Source organism: Lethenteron reissneri, chromosome 11 (assembly GCF_015708825.2).
Source record: "Lethenteron reissneri isolate LAM-NWPU_2019-01 chromosome 11, ASM1570882v1, whole genome shotgun sequence".
Taxonomy (NCBI): Eukaryota; Metazoa; Chordata; class Hyperoartia; order Petromyzontiformes; family Petromyzontidae; genus Lethenteron; species Lethenteron reissneri.
The window spans coordinates 50,274-63,972 of NC_083789.1; the positions used below are offsets into that span (position 1 = coordinate 50,274).

Below are 13,699 nucleotides of genomic sequence, written 5' to 3' on the forward strand. Positions count from 1 at the left end.
GGGGGGTGTGTTGGCGGGGGGGGTGACGGGGGGGTTGTTGGCGGGGGGGGGGATGACAGGGGGGGGGTTGTTGGCGGGTGGGGGGTGTGTTGGCGGGGGGGGTGACGGGGGGGTTGTTGGCGGGGGGGGATGTTGACGGGTGGGGGATGACGGGGGGGGGTTGTTGGCGGGGGGGGGTGAACGGGGGGGTTGTTGGCGGGGGGGGGATGACGGGGGGGGGTGTGTTGGCGGGGGGGGGGATGACAGGGGGGGGTTGTTGGCTGGTGGGGGGTGTGTTGGCGGGGGGGGGTGACGGGGGGGTTGTTGGCGGGGGGGGGGATGACAGGGGGGGGTTGTTGACGGGTGGGGGATGACGGGGTGTTTGTTGACGGGGGGTTGTTGGCGGGGGGGGGATGACGGGGGGAGGGTTGTTGGCGGGGGGGGGGGGTGAACGGGGGGGTTCTTGGCGGGGGGGGGTGACGGGGGGTGTTGGTGGGGGGGGCGACGCCATCTTGCTACTTCCCAAAGACTCATCCGTCGCGCCCACGTGGCTTTCGTGGCAGCCAATCGCGACGCTCACGGCGGAGCCACGAGCCAATCAGCAGGCGCGTCGTGGGCGGAGACTTCGCGCGCAAAGTTTTCCCGCCAAATTCGCGGTGACGGCGGCGGTGGCGGCCGCAGCAGCAGCAGCAAGCAGCAGCCTCCGTAGAACGTTGTCGTTTATAAACATCGCAACATTTCACATTTACGCGTACACGAGCCTCGTAAGAGGAAAGCAACTCTCTCGCCATGGCCGAATGGGACGACTTCGACGGGTTCGAGGACGAGTTCGCGGACGAGTTGGAAGTGTTGATGGAGCGCGACCACGGTGCGTGCTGTATCTGCCGCTGGATGAAGGCCTTCCCTGCCCCCAAGCCACCCAACTGCAACGCCAGATCATTTCGTCGCTCCATCTCCTCGCGTTGGACGTCACCCTCTGATGTTTGCCTGGCCCTCGGCTACCACTGTTCTTAACCAAAGTGAAATACAAAATAGACTCCCATCACTAACACGGTTATGTGGCCTTGCAAGGAATATATATGCTGTATAATAGACGACGTTTCTGGCAATGGCCCCTTCATAGCACGTTGAGAGAGAGAAAGTCACGCTTCTTGATCAGACGATGGAATAATAATTATAATGGCGCTGTCGTAATTATAATTGACTCCACTTCGTTGCTCTTTGGTTCTTTCGGTAAAGTCACGGAGGTATAAATTAAATTAAATCACGACGTTTAGATTGCAACACAAGCAGCAACAATCATCAGGTGGGAACCCCACAGCAAGAACATGTTCTTGATTGCTTGTGTTGCAATCGAAACGTCGTGATTTACTTTATTTTCTACCCACGTGACTTTACCGAAAGAACCAAAGAGTATGGATCCCTGCAGTCACGAAAACTTCTAATCCACATTGAACCACGTCGTTGGTTCTGGACCATCTGTATCATTCCATTCTCGCCACGTGGCCTGCCCCAGACCCGCAGAGGTCACGAGCGAACGTTGAACCCTGCAGAGCCAGTGGTGGAGATGTCGCATTCCTATGGCGAGGACAATCCATAGGGCAAGCACTGCTGAGTTGACCCGCACATTTGAACTCGTGATGATGGGCTGAAACGACCCAAACGCATAATAACCGTGTCATCCCATCACTGTTTACCCCGTATTCTTGTGCAGGTACATTGAGTTTGCAGGTCCATGCGGCGTACAACCGTTTTAATAGGGCAATTATTAAAAAAAAATCAGTTAAGGACACGGGGTGACCAATAAAATCTGAATTTGTCTGTAATAAGCTAGGTACTTATAAGAGGTTGACAGGTATGGTAGTATAGTGCATGCCTATCAACCCATATTGAGTTTGCAGGTCCATGCTGCGTACAGCCGTTTTAATACGGACACATTTTTGTTGTCTATTTGTGATTCTCCCTTGTGATGGGACTTTGTAGGATGAACGTTCAGATTAATAAGGGCACGGGGTGACCATAAGGTCTGAATTTGTCTAATAAGGTAGGCGGCACTGATAAGGGGTTGACAGGTATACAAACGAGCTGGCTTGCGCATTATGGAGCATTCTGGATTAAGCGTACACAGTACTACATAAACAGAACTCTATTCTGTCTCCGCACACAAATTAAATGTGGATTTCCACCCTATCTGGTTTCTGTAGGGTAAGTCCCTAATTACATCACATCTTGAAACTAATTTGTTGGGTGATCTCTTCGAGAAATATCGTGACCCCAACCCCCTCTGCAGACAGACAGCGAATGCATTAACATTGTAAATGTTGTGAGTTTTCTCTTTCAACACGCCGGTGTGCTGAACTAGTCAGTAATTGGCACGTTTTGGTTACGTGACAAACCTTACTAATTGGCTGCATCGGGTGGTGACAGGTAAACGACACGTATATTTACGTGATCTAACCCAAAAAAAGCGTTTTATGGACTAATCTTAATTTTAGAACTTTCGTGACTGCAGGAATTATTATTTGGTTCTTTCGGTTAAGTCACGTCTAAAGATAAAATAATAAATTAAATTAAATAATAGCATTATTATTTTATCTTTAGACGTGACTTAACCGAAAGAACCAAATAATGCGTTTTATGTACTTTCAACCTTTATTGGGAAATGCTAATAAGAGCTCTCTTCTGTTAGACCGTGCCATTTACCATCGCAATCATATTTTCTTCGCGTCAGATGGAGGTCGCTGGCCCACGTGTCTTGTTGGTCATTGCTCTCCAGTCCTGTCTGATGAATTGCTGCCATTTATACTCGCAGAGTCGAACCGAAAAAAGGAAGAGCCTCGGGTCGCCCGTCGCAATGTGCAGCCCACGTCCTTCGAGGAGGCCCTCCAGTCGGGGGACGTCGGGGCCTCCACGAATCCCCCCGGATCCAGAGAGATCCACCCCAGCAAGAGGGACGCAGAAGACATGCTGGCGAGCGCGGTCAGAGCCCCTACCAGTGAGAACGCACCGACCCACCCACCACCAACCAACTGCACGCAGGTCACACTCAATGCTGAGGGCTCGATCTATCCGACTGACCCATTTCGTCTCGTCCACACTCTGTTCAACCAGCACACTGCAGGTCACAAACACTTCTCTTTCGGCTTCTTCCTTCAGACTGCTTCAGACTGTTGACGGTCGAATTCAGGTCCAATAGTTTATTTTCGTACGTTCTTACTTCCTTGGTGTCTTGAAAACTCACCTATTTAAACTGGCCTTTAACCACCTAGTTCTCACCGTTTACCCTGGTTCTGTTGGTTTCCTGCTTTCCTTACATGGCGTATTGAGATTTACGGATGAAATATGCCTTACAGATGTAAATTATTATCATTGCTCAATTCAATAAATCCATTAACTTTGATATGTTATACCTTCAATAGTACTGTGTGTTACTGGCCACTTGACATTTTGGGTTTTTGGGCGGCACTTTCCCTTTTTTGTCTTCTGTTTTTTTTATCTCTAGGCTTATCTCTTCTAAGGTATTCCACAGGGTTGCCTTGCAAAGCAGCCTGAACTGAACATTAAAACGCGTTTTCGGAGATTAGGTGTCGAGACCATTACAAGTGCGCCTGGAATAAAGTTGGCGATATTCACCAGAGGCCCTGCTGTGAATTATCACTAGGTGTGGCCATGTCTGTGGTGGAGCTTTTGCATCAGATATTCACCTCCAGGACAGCATGTTCATGTCATACTATAAACTATAACCTATATTTTATTTTACCTGGTAAGACCTGCCGAGCTATTCAGCTGTTTTTCAGAAGCGACCTGGCCACAGATGATAGTGCAACGAAGTGGCTCATCATCATGTGCAAATTTATCGCAGCCAAATACTCGAAGCACATGTTTCTTTATATATGGAGGGAAAACCCAGATGCAGTGCTGCAGCAAGTAGGCCCCAAGACTAATCCGCCCCGTGGTTGCCTTTGTGCAGCGCCCAAGCGCAAGAGGCCCCGACTGGATGCCATCAAGCGGCTGGAATTTACGGCCGATCTCCTGCCCAAACCTGCGCCCACCGAACCAGTGGCCTCCCAACCCGGGGATGAGTCAAGCGGGAGCAACGACAACGACCTCAGCGGCTTCCACGACCTCGACGCCTCCCCACCCGACGTACTGGCAGAGTGCGTCCGCGTTCGTTTGTGCACACACAACAAAGGCAAAAATGCCCTACTATAGTGTAGTTAGCGAGCACCTATTAAGGCCAAAATGGCATACAAGGGGGTGGGGTGGCCAGCACCATGCCCGGTCGCCTTGGTCTCCCCAGTGGCAATGTTTACACATTGCACTAAGTTCTCATTTGAGGCTGAGTCGATCTTGGGGAGGCCCAGAACCAGTTCAGATAATCGTCACTGGTGTTGACCGTGAGTGGGAATCGAACTCGGGCCGCCCGGTTTGCTAACCGCTACACTTTCGCACATGCGCACACAACAACAACAACCGCCATTCGCCACTAAGTGGCGGTGACGTTACCACGACACTTGTGCCAGGCTATGTGCACGTTGAGGCCACGTGAAGTGTCAAACGCCTGCTGGCTGGAGGTCACGGGGCAGACCCAGATGCCATAGGTCGACTGACTGAGACGACTGGCTGTTGCACCACCTGTGCCCCCTACTGTGCCAACTTGCTGTGCTTTATATGCGCACACATACACACACGGACACGCAAGGACATGGTGCCCAGTAGTAGTATGCTGGTGGACCTTTAAAATAAACCGCTCGCATTTGGCCCCGTGAGCCAGGCGCAGTGGCGAAGGCCTGTGAATTCCAGCGTTTTGGAGGTGAGGGTTAGTAGATGAAATAGAGGTCTCTGAAACTTCCACACACGTTATATACTCCTGACTGCAGGAATTCATATTCTTTGGGTCTTTCGGTAAAGTCACTATAGCTGTATCAAGTAAATACAGCTATCGTGCTGTGACGGTTCCACCTGAAGACGGAAGCTTGTGTTGCCTCCGGAACGTCGTGATTTTATTTTATTTTTATTTTACTTTTATTAATTTTATTTTTTACCTACGTGACTTTACCGAAAGAACCTAAGAATATACACCAATAAAGCTGCAAATTTCACCTTGCCATACGATGAACTGGAATAAGCATTACTTGTGCTGCAGTAGACGCGGCGGCCAACCCAAGCAGGCGTTATCGATCGCCTCCGCGGACGCCATGGCGACCGCCGCGGTGGCTGCTGACGTGGCGAGGGAAGCGGGTCCTGAAGCGGCCGCCTGTGACGGACGACTTTGTGAACGTGACGGTGCCGGGTGGCGACCGCTACTACTTGGCGCTGGGGTGCGGACAGCAGCAGCCACGCTGCTCCCATGGTGCGCACAACGACGCACAGCTGTTGAGTTTGTAGATAGCGTACCTAGTCTCGCAGGGATTTGTTATTATAAAGATTATTCCGATCCAAGATTTCGGACCATTCTGAGCAACAACGAAAGATCGGTTTGGATTTGTCAGGAATGATCACGTGATACACGTTTGGTGTTGAGTAGTGCCGGTGTGGCGTACCGTCATGTACTGGTCCATTTTGACCTCTGACGTTACGTGACCATTACGTCACATCTGTGCTTTTACTGCGAAAATCAGTGTCACATGACACCCGGTGTCATGTGACGATCCCAAAATGGGAAAAAAGATGCGAATTCATTCTCGAAATTAGTAGTACCTGCAATATGACGATGGCATGATATTGTACAATATACTATGTGATTATTTTGTACAGTTTTGATAAATGCACCCCGTTTCCACGTGTATGCGTGGGTCACGATTAGTGCACACGCACAATTTTAAGCTTGCAGCCCACTGAGGTGAGGGAGACCACTCACATGGCTCACTCTAGGTTTGCCCATCACTGGTCTGGGTGCACATCTACAAGAGTAGAGCCGTTTTGCTTTGCAGGCTGCAAAATGCTTCCATCTCATGTTCTCGTCAACTTCGTCATCGTGTGCAGCTGCGCACTTTTTTTGTATTTTGACAGAATCCAGACTTGAGCTTCCGGAGCCAAATGTCGCTGCAGCTTTTGAGCGTGCCGTTCGCGATGCTCAAAGACCAAGTAGTTAGGGAGGTGAGTTGTCCAACACCTTGCTCTTATCAGCTGCGATCTGTATGTATATTCGTATGTTGAACATCTTTCGTGCCGGACGTAGCCAACCGTGCTATTTGGAGGTGCGGGGAAAGGACAACAGCCTTCTCCAGGGTCGTTGGAGAAGGCTCCTCTTACGGGCAGTCACCTGGTGAAAATGTGGACTTTTCGTAGAGTTGGAACAATGAGTCAATTGAACAACTGAAAATTGTACTCTCCCTCTGTAGGTACAAGAGACAAGCCAAGAAGCGCCGAGTAGACACTGAATGAGGACTAAACTCTGTACTTATTTATACATAATCGTTTTTTGCCTTTTGTTTCATAATACATTATATTTATATAACCATTTTGCTGATTTTTTTAAGTGTTACATGAACAGGACAGGTGACATGTTATCATGTAAAGCAACCATAAACACATGAAAAGACGTAGGTTTAAAATGTATGAGTAAACTCTACTATCTACACAATATACATGGACGTAAAATGTAAAAAAAATGTATATCTTGGGAACAGTAGCCCATCAGTTGTTCTAATTGTCATATTTGAATTCAGCACGTCTAAAACATTGTAGACCAGTGTAATCGGAGAGCTCAGCTCTAGAATTCTCTGATGAGCATAAATCTTCTTGGTTCTTTCGGTCAAGTCACGTAGAAGGGAAATAATAAAATAATAAAACATAATAAAATAAAATAATTCTCACGACGTTTCGGCTACAACGCAAGAGAGAGAATTATTTTATTTTGTTATGTTTTATTTTTATTATTTTATTACTTCCCTTCTACGTGACTTTACCGAAAAAAACCAAGAAGATGAATCCCTGCAGTCAGGAAAGCTTTAAATCGGAGCATAAATCTGTGATGAATCTCAAGGTCGCGGCTCCATCTTCAAACCATTTGGTTGCTATACATTTCCAAGCGATGTTGAGTAATCATTTGTGAGAGCCCAAGTCGCTTCTGAAAAAGAGCTATATAGCTCAGTGGGCCTTACCTGGTAAAATAAAAATAGTTGCATCTCATCGTTTACGCGCCTTGTGCCCGTCTGAAATGTGCAGAGGCACGCGAAAGGTTCTGGAAGAGGCTGAGAGATTCGTCACTTTGCTTAACAGGTGCGTACACGGACTTGCTTAATTTACACTTTGAAGAAAGCAATCGCTTGTCCTTATACATCAATTTCATTAACGAGCTGGTATGGACACAAGTAATGCTTATCATGAATACACTGTAAAAATGTGAACGTATGTTTTAAAGGCACTGACAATTGCAGAGTATTTAGTGGCGTCACTAAGCCTGCATTTTCATGGATGTTTTAAATATGTTAACGTTTCACCGCGACGACGCTTGACCCCTGACCCTGGCGGTTCGGATGACAGCCGAGTGGCTCAGGAGATCGAGGGACTCGGAGGAGTTGGGTGGTGAGGGCGGTGGCGGTGATGATGATGGAGGCGGAGACGAGGTGGATGGTGACGATGGGACAAAGAGCAAGGGGCTCTGGGTCGATCGTTTCACCCCACGGCACTACACGGAGCTGCTCAGCGACGATGTGAATTCCCCTGCTCTCCCTGCACCCTCCACAGGCAGCACCTTGTCAACCAGCACCATATCAACCAACCACCATGCACAACTCATCATACCCTGCACAACCAGCACCTGCATAACTCAGTCTAACTTTATTGTCAACGGGCATGGGACTTTGGGGTACGTGTTACTTTCTGGGGCGTCTTTCAATCGAAAAAATACGGTAGTTGATGAACAAATGCGTCGGTACGCTCCTAGTGCCTGACCCCTCTGTTCTCACCCCTGACCCTGCCGTGCTTCAGTACATGAACCGCTGCCTCCTCAAGTGGCTCAAGCTGTGGGACATGGTCGTGTTCGGCCGCGAGAGGAAGAAGAAGCCACCGCTCGTGACGGCAAACGAGGAGCAGCTGCAGGAGCAGCAGCAACATAAGAAACAGGGCGACAGCAGGCAGCAGTGGGGGCAGAAAAAAAGAAGGGCGAGTGGCTGCCGAGGGATGAGTGGGAGAAGAAACAGGGCTGGACTCGCAAGGGTGGCGGCACCAACAAGGTGTGTTCATTGCCGTGCCGCCTGGGTCTCGTATTGTGTGGTGGTACCGCAGCACACTGCGCCCCCTGCCGTGTCATTCAATGGAATTTTGCCAAGCATTCCAAGGCAGGACGCTCCTAAAAAAGAGTTGTGAGACTCGGTGAGGATTTCCTGGGAAATTGGAAATAACACCTTGAGATGCAATGTGTCTTTTGCAAGACACGTACGACACATTCCAATTTTAATTTATAAATGGACACTAATGTATTAAAATGTATTATATTTCACATTTTGGCCTTTATGCTGTAACAATAACAAATTCTTATTAAGTACTCGCAAATTATTCTTGGAATTATGCACAGCAACATTGCCTGCGACTTTGCAACTGCTGCAGACTATAGGGCTTTGACAATATCCATGTGCCATAAGAATGGTGTAAATACCAGATGTACTTAATTATCAGGAGTGATTGTTGCGTCTCGTTAGAACTGGAAGAGCAAAGCTCAGATCACGGAGGACATCCTGGAGGATGAGCTGGATGCACACAACCGTCCCAGTACAAGGTCAGACAAACGCACCCGTGTACGATATCGTACCGCGTGAGCGGTGGGCCAAGAGTACCAATGACAAAACCCAACATGTCCATGTCGGTAACGTCGTTGGGCTTGGTATACAAGAGGTTCATGTATTCGATCCCGACCCCTAAAGATGCCTGCTGTATATTTGGAGCTTGCATGTTCACCCCGTGGTCCGTGGATTTTTCTCCGGGTCCTCCTTTTTCTCCCTACGCGTTTAGAAACTATGCGTTTAGAGTATTTGACTGTTGTAAATTTCGACATGATAAGCCACTTCGTTGAGCTGTCACTTGTGGCCAGGTCACTTCTGAAAAGAGCTAATAGTTCCAGTGGGTTTTACCTGGTAAAAGACAAATTGTTTAGTTTAATACTGCCTGAAGAGTAAAAAAACATGTAACAAGTGATGTGATTTTGACAAATTTTCAGTTCTTAGAAGAAGGCTGTTCCAAAATATTTAGTTAGATCACTTTTAACTTTAAACACTCCACCTCCCACAGAACCAATCAATGAAGGTCATCCTATTTTGTTGAAAACACGTTTTATACTAATTTGTAAAAAAAAAAAATCTATTTTCTTTTCCGGATTTCCCTTCCCACCGCTTGCCAGGTGGGCTGCTGTGTGGGCCTCCCGGACTTGGGTAAGACAACGCTGGGCGCAAGTGGTGGCGCATCACGCCGGCTACAACGTCGTGGAAATGAACGCCAGGTACACACACAGCACCACTTGCGCATGCTGTGTCCTAGCGCCGCTCCTCGCACGTGTCTCGTGTGAGTCAGTCCCCCTTGTGGTACCAACGTTTGAGGACCGAAATGTGTCAATATCACTGTTATGGTTAATTTGATTACACGTGGACAGACTAATCTGGGTTGCAGATTAACGACGCTTGCGATAAGTTAATAGCTTTTCGCGTGCGCTGGTGTAATTAATCGATGACTTCAGTGTACATCCCTGAGGGTGAGTTTGCTTTGCGTGCCGTTCCCAGCGACGACCGGAGCCCCGAGGTGTTCCGCACGCGCATTGAGGCGGCCACGCAGATGAAGTCGGTGCTGGGTGCGAGTGAGCGGCCTAACTGCCTCGTCATCGACGAGGTGGACGGGGCGCCCTTGGTGAGCACCGCACTCACCTTGCCCACTCAATTGCACGCACGCACACTGGGAGACACTGCAGGGTTTGACAGCTCGGGGAAGGGGATATCCCGCGTTCTGTCGCACACGACGTTTCTGCGCTGTGCGTCGAAATTATTTTTCCTTGGATTCCATTTTCCTAGTCGTGAGAATAAGATGCCAACTTGAGAGCATTGCCATTCGTTTCTTTATTAGGCAGGTGTCAACGCGTTGATCGTATGTATCAATCAAATTATTTGTAAGTGTTACGCTGGAATCTAGTCGCGACCTCAGAATCGTGACAGACCAAATCATAAGCTGGTTTAAAATCAGTACATATGCCCTTATTTGCCCAAGTAAAATGCTTCAACGTGGCAAAGTGAGCTTAAAAGAACCTCCGCTCCTTTGCACGCTATTTCAGGCGGCCATCACCACCCTCCTGACCCTCGTGAACCGGAAGGACACCAAGGAGACCGGTGGGCAGCACCAGGGGGCCGACGGCGCAAGAAAGATGGAGGCCTCTTGCTCAGGCCCATAATCTGCATCTGCAACGATCTGTGAGTGGGCGGCGGTCGCATGTCCCGCCCACACGACTTGCATTGTCTCGGGGTTTTGAACATCCACACAGCGGGGGAGACAAAGACGGTTTGGTGTGGTGCTTGATTGAACCACATTACCTCCTCATCAGAGGTCGCAAACGGTTTTTGATTCCTTACCCGTATCCGGCCGCACCAGGGTCGCAAATGGGTACCCGTACCCGTACCCGGCCGGGTACGGGTACCCGTTCCCTACCCGTACCCTACCCGAAGTGAGTGACAAACGGTTACTCACCGGTGACTCACGGCCTACCCGTACCCGGCCGCACCAGGGTCGCAAACGGCTACCCGTACCCGTACCCGGCTGGGTACGGGTAGCCGGGTATCGGGTAGGGTACGGGTAGCCGGGTATCGGGTAGGGTACGGGTATCGGGTACCCGGTTGCGACCTCTGCTCCTCATGTGCCATTCTGGCCTTAACGTGCGATCGCTAATAAAGTCTGAATGACTACATGCGGGGGATCTTTGTAATTGTGATACTGCGTCGCCGTGCCTTCCTTCATAGGTGCTTGCCTACAGCACGAGCCCCAATGGTCTGTGTGTCTGTGGGGGATCATTGTGTTTTTGTCACCCAGGTATACTCCTGCATTGAGGCCGCTCAGGCAGCAGGCGTTCACGCTCGCCTTCCCGCCCACCATGCCATCGCGACTCGCACAGAGACTCCTCGAGGTACCCGGCAACACAGCGCCATGACAGACACCCACTCTGGTCATCAACGCCATCGTCTAATGCTTACGCTACGACTCCCATGCGTTACACCCCGAGGCACCAGGTGGCAGGGGACTTCCGTTGGGAGCTGTCCCTGTGCAGCACGCCATGGTAGGCCAACTGCCTCTGTGTGCCTCCTGCTTTGTGTTGCGTTTGTCTGGGCGAGGCCAGATCTCGACCCTACAGGGCCTCCACGTGGACATGGGCGTGCTCCTGGCTCTCTGTGAGAAAACCGAGAACGACATCCGCTCATGCATCAACACCCTGCAGGTGAGCCTGACTGGCTTGCCGTACTTGCCTCTTCCTCACTGCCCTTCCCTCCTGCTCCCTGCCCTTGCCTCCAGCTCGCTGCCCTTCCCTCCTATAGTTTTGTCTTTGCGTATGCAGTTCCTGCAGGGCCGGGGACAGAGTGAGCTGAACATCCACACGGTACAGTCCCTGAGCATCGGCCTCAAAGATCAGACCAAGGGGCTCTTCCCAGTGTGGAAGAGATCTTCCGGCTGCCTCGGCCACAGCGGTGTGCTCCTCTCACACACCCACACCGGGACCAGACCTGGCCTCAGTTTTCTTCTTTTTCTTCTTTCATATGGCTGCTGATGTAGGTGCATAGCAACAACTACAATTTCACATTCAGGTGGTCAAGCCAGATAACCTGCAAAATCGCCTGATGAAGCTGGTTGTAATTACTAGCGAAACGTCGTACTCAAATTGTAAATGTTTCGGGTTTACTGTCCAACAAACAGGTATGCTGAAGTAGTAACTAATTGGCACATGGACGCCACGGTGGCGAGATGTTAACTATCTCGCCTGGTATACAGGAAGTCGTGGGTTCAGTCCCGTCCATGACGCTTGTATGTGTTCTTCCCGTAGTCACGTGGATTTTTATCCAGGTCTTCTGGTTTTTTCTCCACATTTAGAAACATGTTTTAGAGTATTTGGCTGCTATAAATTTGCACGTGATAAGCCACTTTGTTGAGCTGTCATTTGTGATAGCCAGGTCACTACTGAAAAAGAGCTAAATAGTTTAGTGGGCCTTACCTGGTATCAAAACAAAAGTTTACGTGATAAACCTCACTAATTAGCTGTATCGGGTGGTGGTGGCGATAATGACACATTTATGTTTACGCGATCTTACACAAAAAAGCCTTTATTATTAATAATATTGGTCGCTAAAGCCTACGGGTTAAATTGTTTTTGACGACGTTGCTATGGTGTACAGAAAGCGGGTGAGTCGCGACGCTGCCGGTGAGCTGTTCCCCACGGCGCCCTGGGAGGTCGGCGTGGGCCCCACAGAGGGCGCGCCACGATGAGCACGGGCGCCGCCCGATTCCACAGCTTGCTTCACCTCGTCTCCGCCAACGGAGAGTACGAGAAGCTGACGCAGGTGAGCGACGGTAAAGCACGCCTCTTAGCGGGACCTACGCCCGTCCACCGACGAGTCCAAGCAGAAGGCATCCTTGGCGGGCTCCCCTTAAACCCGGCGTCGTACGCTGTTTTGCGCGCGTGCAGGGCCTGTTTGAGAACTACCTGGCCGCGCGCGTCAAGGATCCCCGCATGGAGCTCGTGTGCCTGGGCACCGAGTGGCTCTGCTTCCAGGACCTGGCAAGCTGCTCCATCGCCCGTGGCCAGAACTACGTGCTTATGCGCTACCTGCCCTTCGTGGCCGTCGCATTCCACTTCCTGTTTTCCTCCAACTCGCCGCCACGCCTCAACTACCCCAACAGCAACTTCGAGGTGCGCAACCGCCCGATAGCCATCGTTAGCCAAGAGAGAGAGGGAGGTGGGGAACAGCGCTCGGATTTGTTGTTTTGGCGTGATGTCCCAACGTTTTACTCTACTTGCTGAGAGATTCTTCAGGATAACGAATGGAGCAGCTCGTGTTCTCCCTCGATTATATAATGTTTCCGACCGTTGCTGGTGTGTGACGTGGGCCAGTCGATGTTGTTCATCAGCTTCGTCATTTGCGCATACGACGCACAACTGCCGACAGTACAGTCTTGTGCTGTGTCTGTTGGCTGGGGGGAGCTGCGGTGACCGGAGTTTAGAGAGGAGTGTGGATAAGCGGTGGCTGCTCGGTGCAGAGGCCCCCAAGCAGTGGTGTTCATCCGAAAGTGTGATGTCACAGGAAGTGACATTACTTCCATCGAAAGTGTCATCACGTTGGCGTCATTTTAATGATACCTGATATCGCCTATGCTTGATTTATTAAAACGTGGGGAACAGCTATTCTTGTCTTGTTGACCTTATATATAAGCATACGTATGAATGTGTGGTGCATGTGTATGCATGTTTGCATACAAATTAATGTGTGGCACGTGTCTGGTGGAGTAGATGCAGAGCAAGCTGGCGCAGTCGCAGAACCTGGTGACGAGCATGATCGGGGAGGCGTCGGCACACATCAGAACCCACGTGCCAGCCCTCGCCCTCATTCTCGACTCCCCTGCCTCATCCTCGACATCGTCTCGCCCAAAATGCGGCCCGTGAGTCACCGCAACCGAATAGTCCCCACGCACGACCAAGCCACGCCGCAGCCTGCCGAGGTGCCGTGCTTTTGTTTCCGCTGCAGAACTCGAGACTGAT

At 50.3% G+C, this 13,699-nt stretch overlaps 1 pseudogene; it reads left to right on the forward strand.

Annotated features, from left to right (window-relative positions):
- Positions 1-490: 490 nt before the first annotated feature.
- Positions 491-13,699, forward strand: part of LOC133341179 (chromosome transmission fidelity protein 18 homolog) — a 16,612-nt pseudogene continuing 3,403 nt past the window's right edge.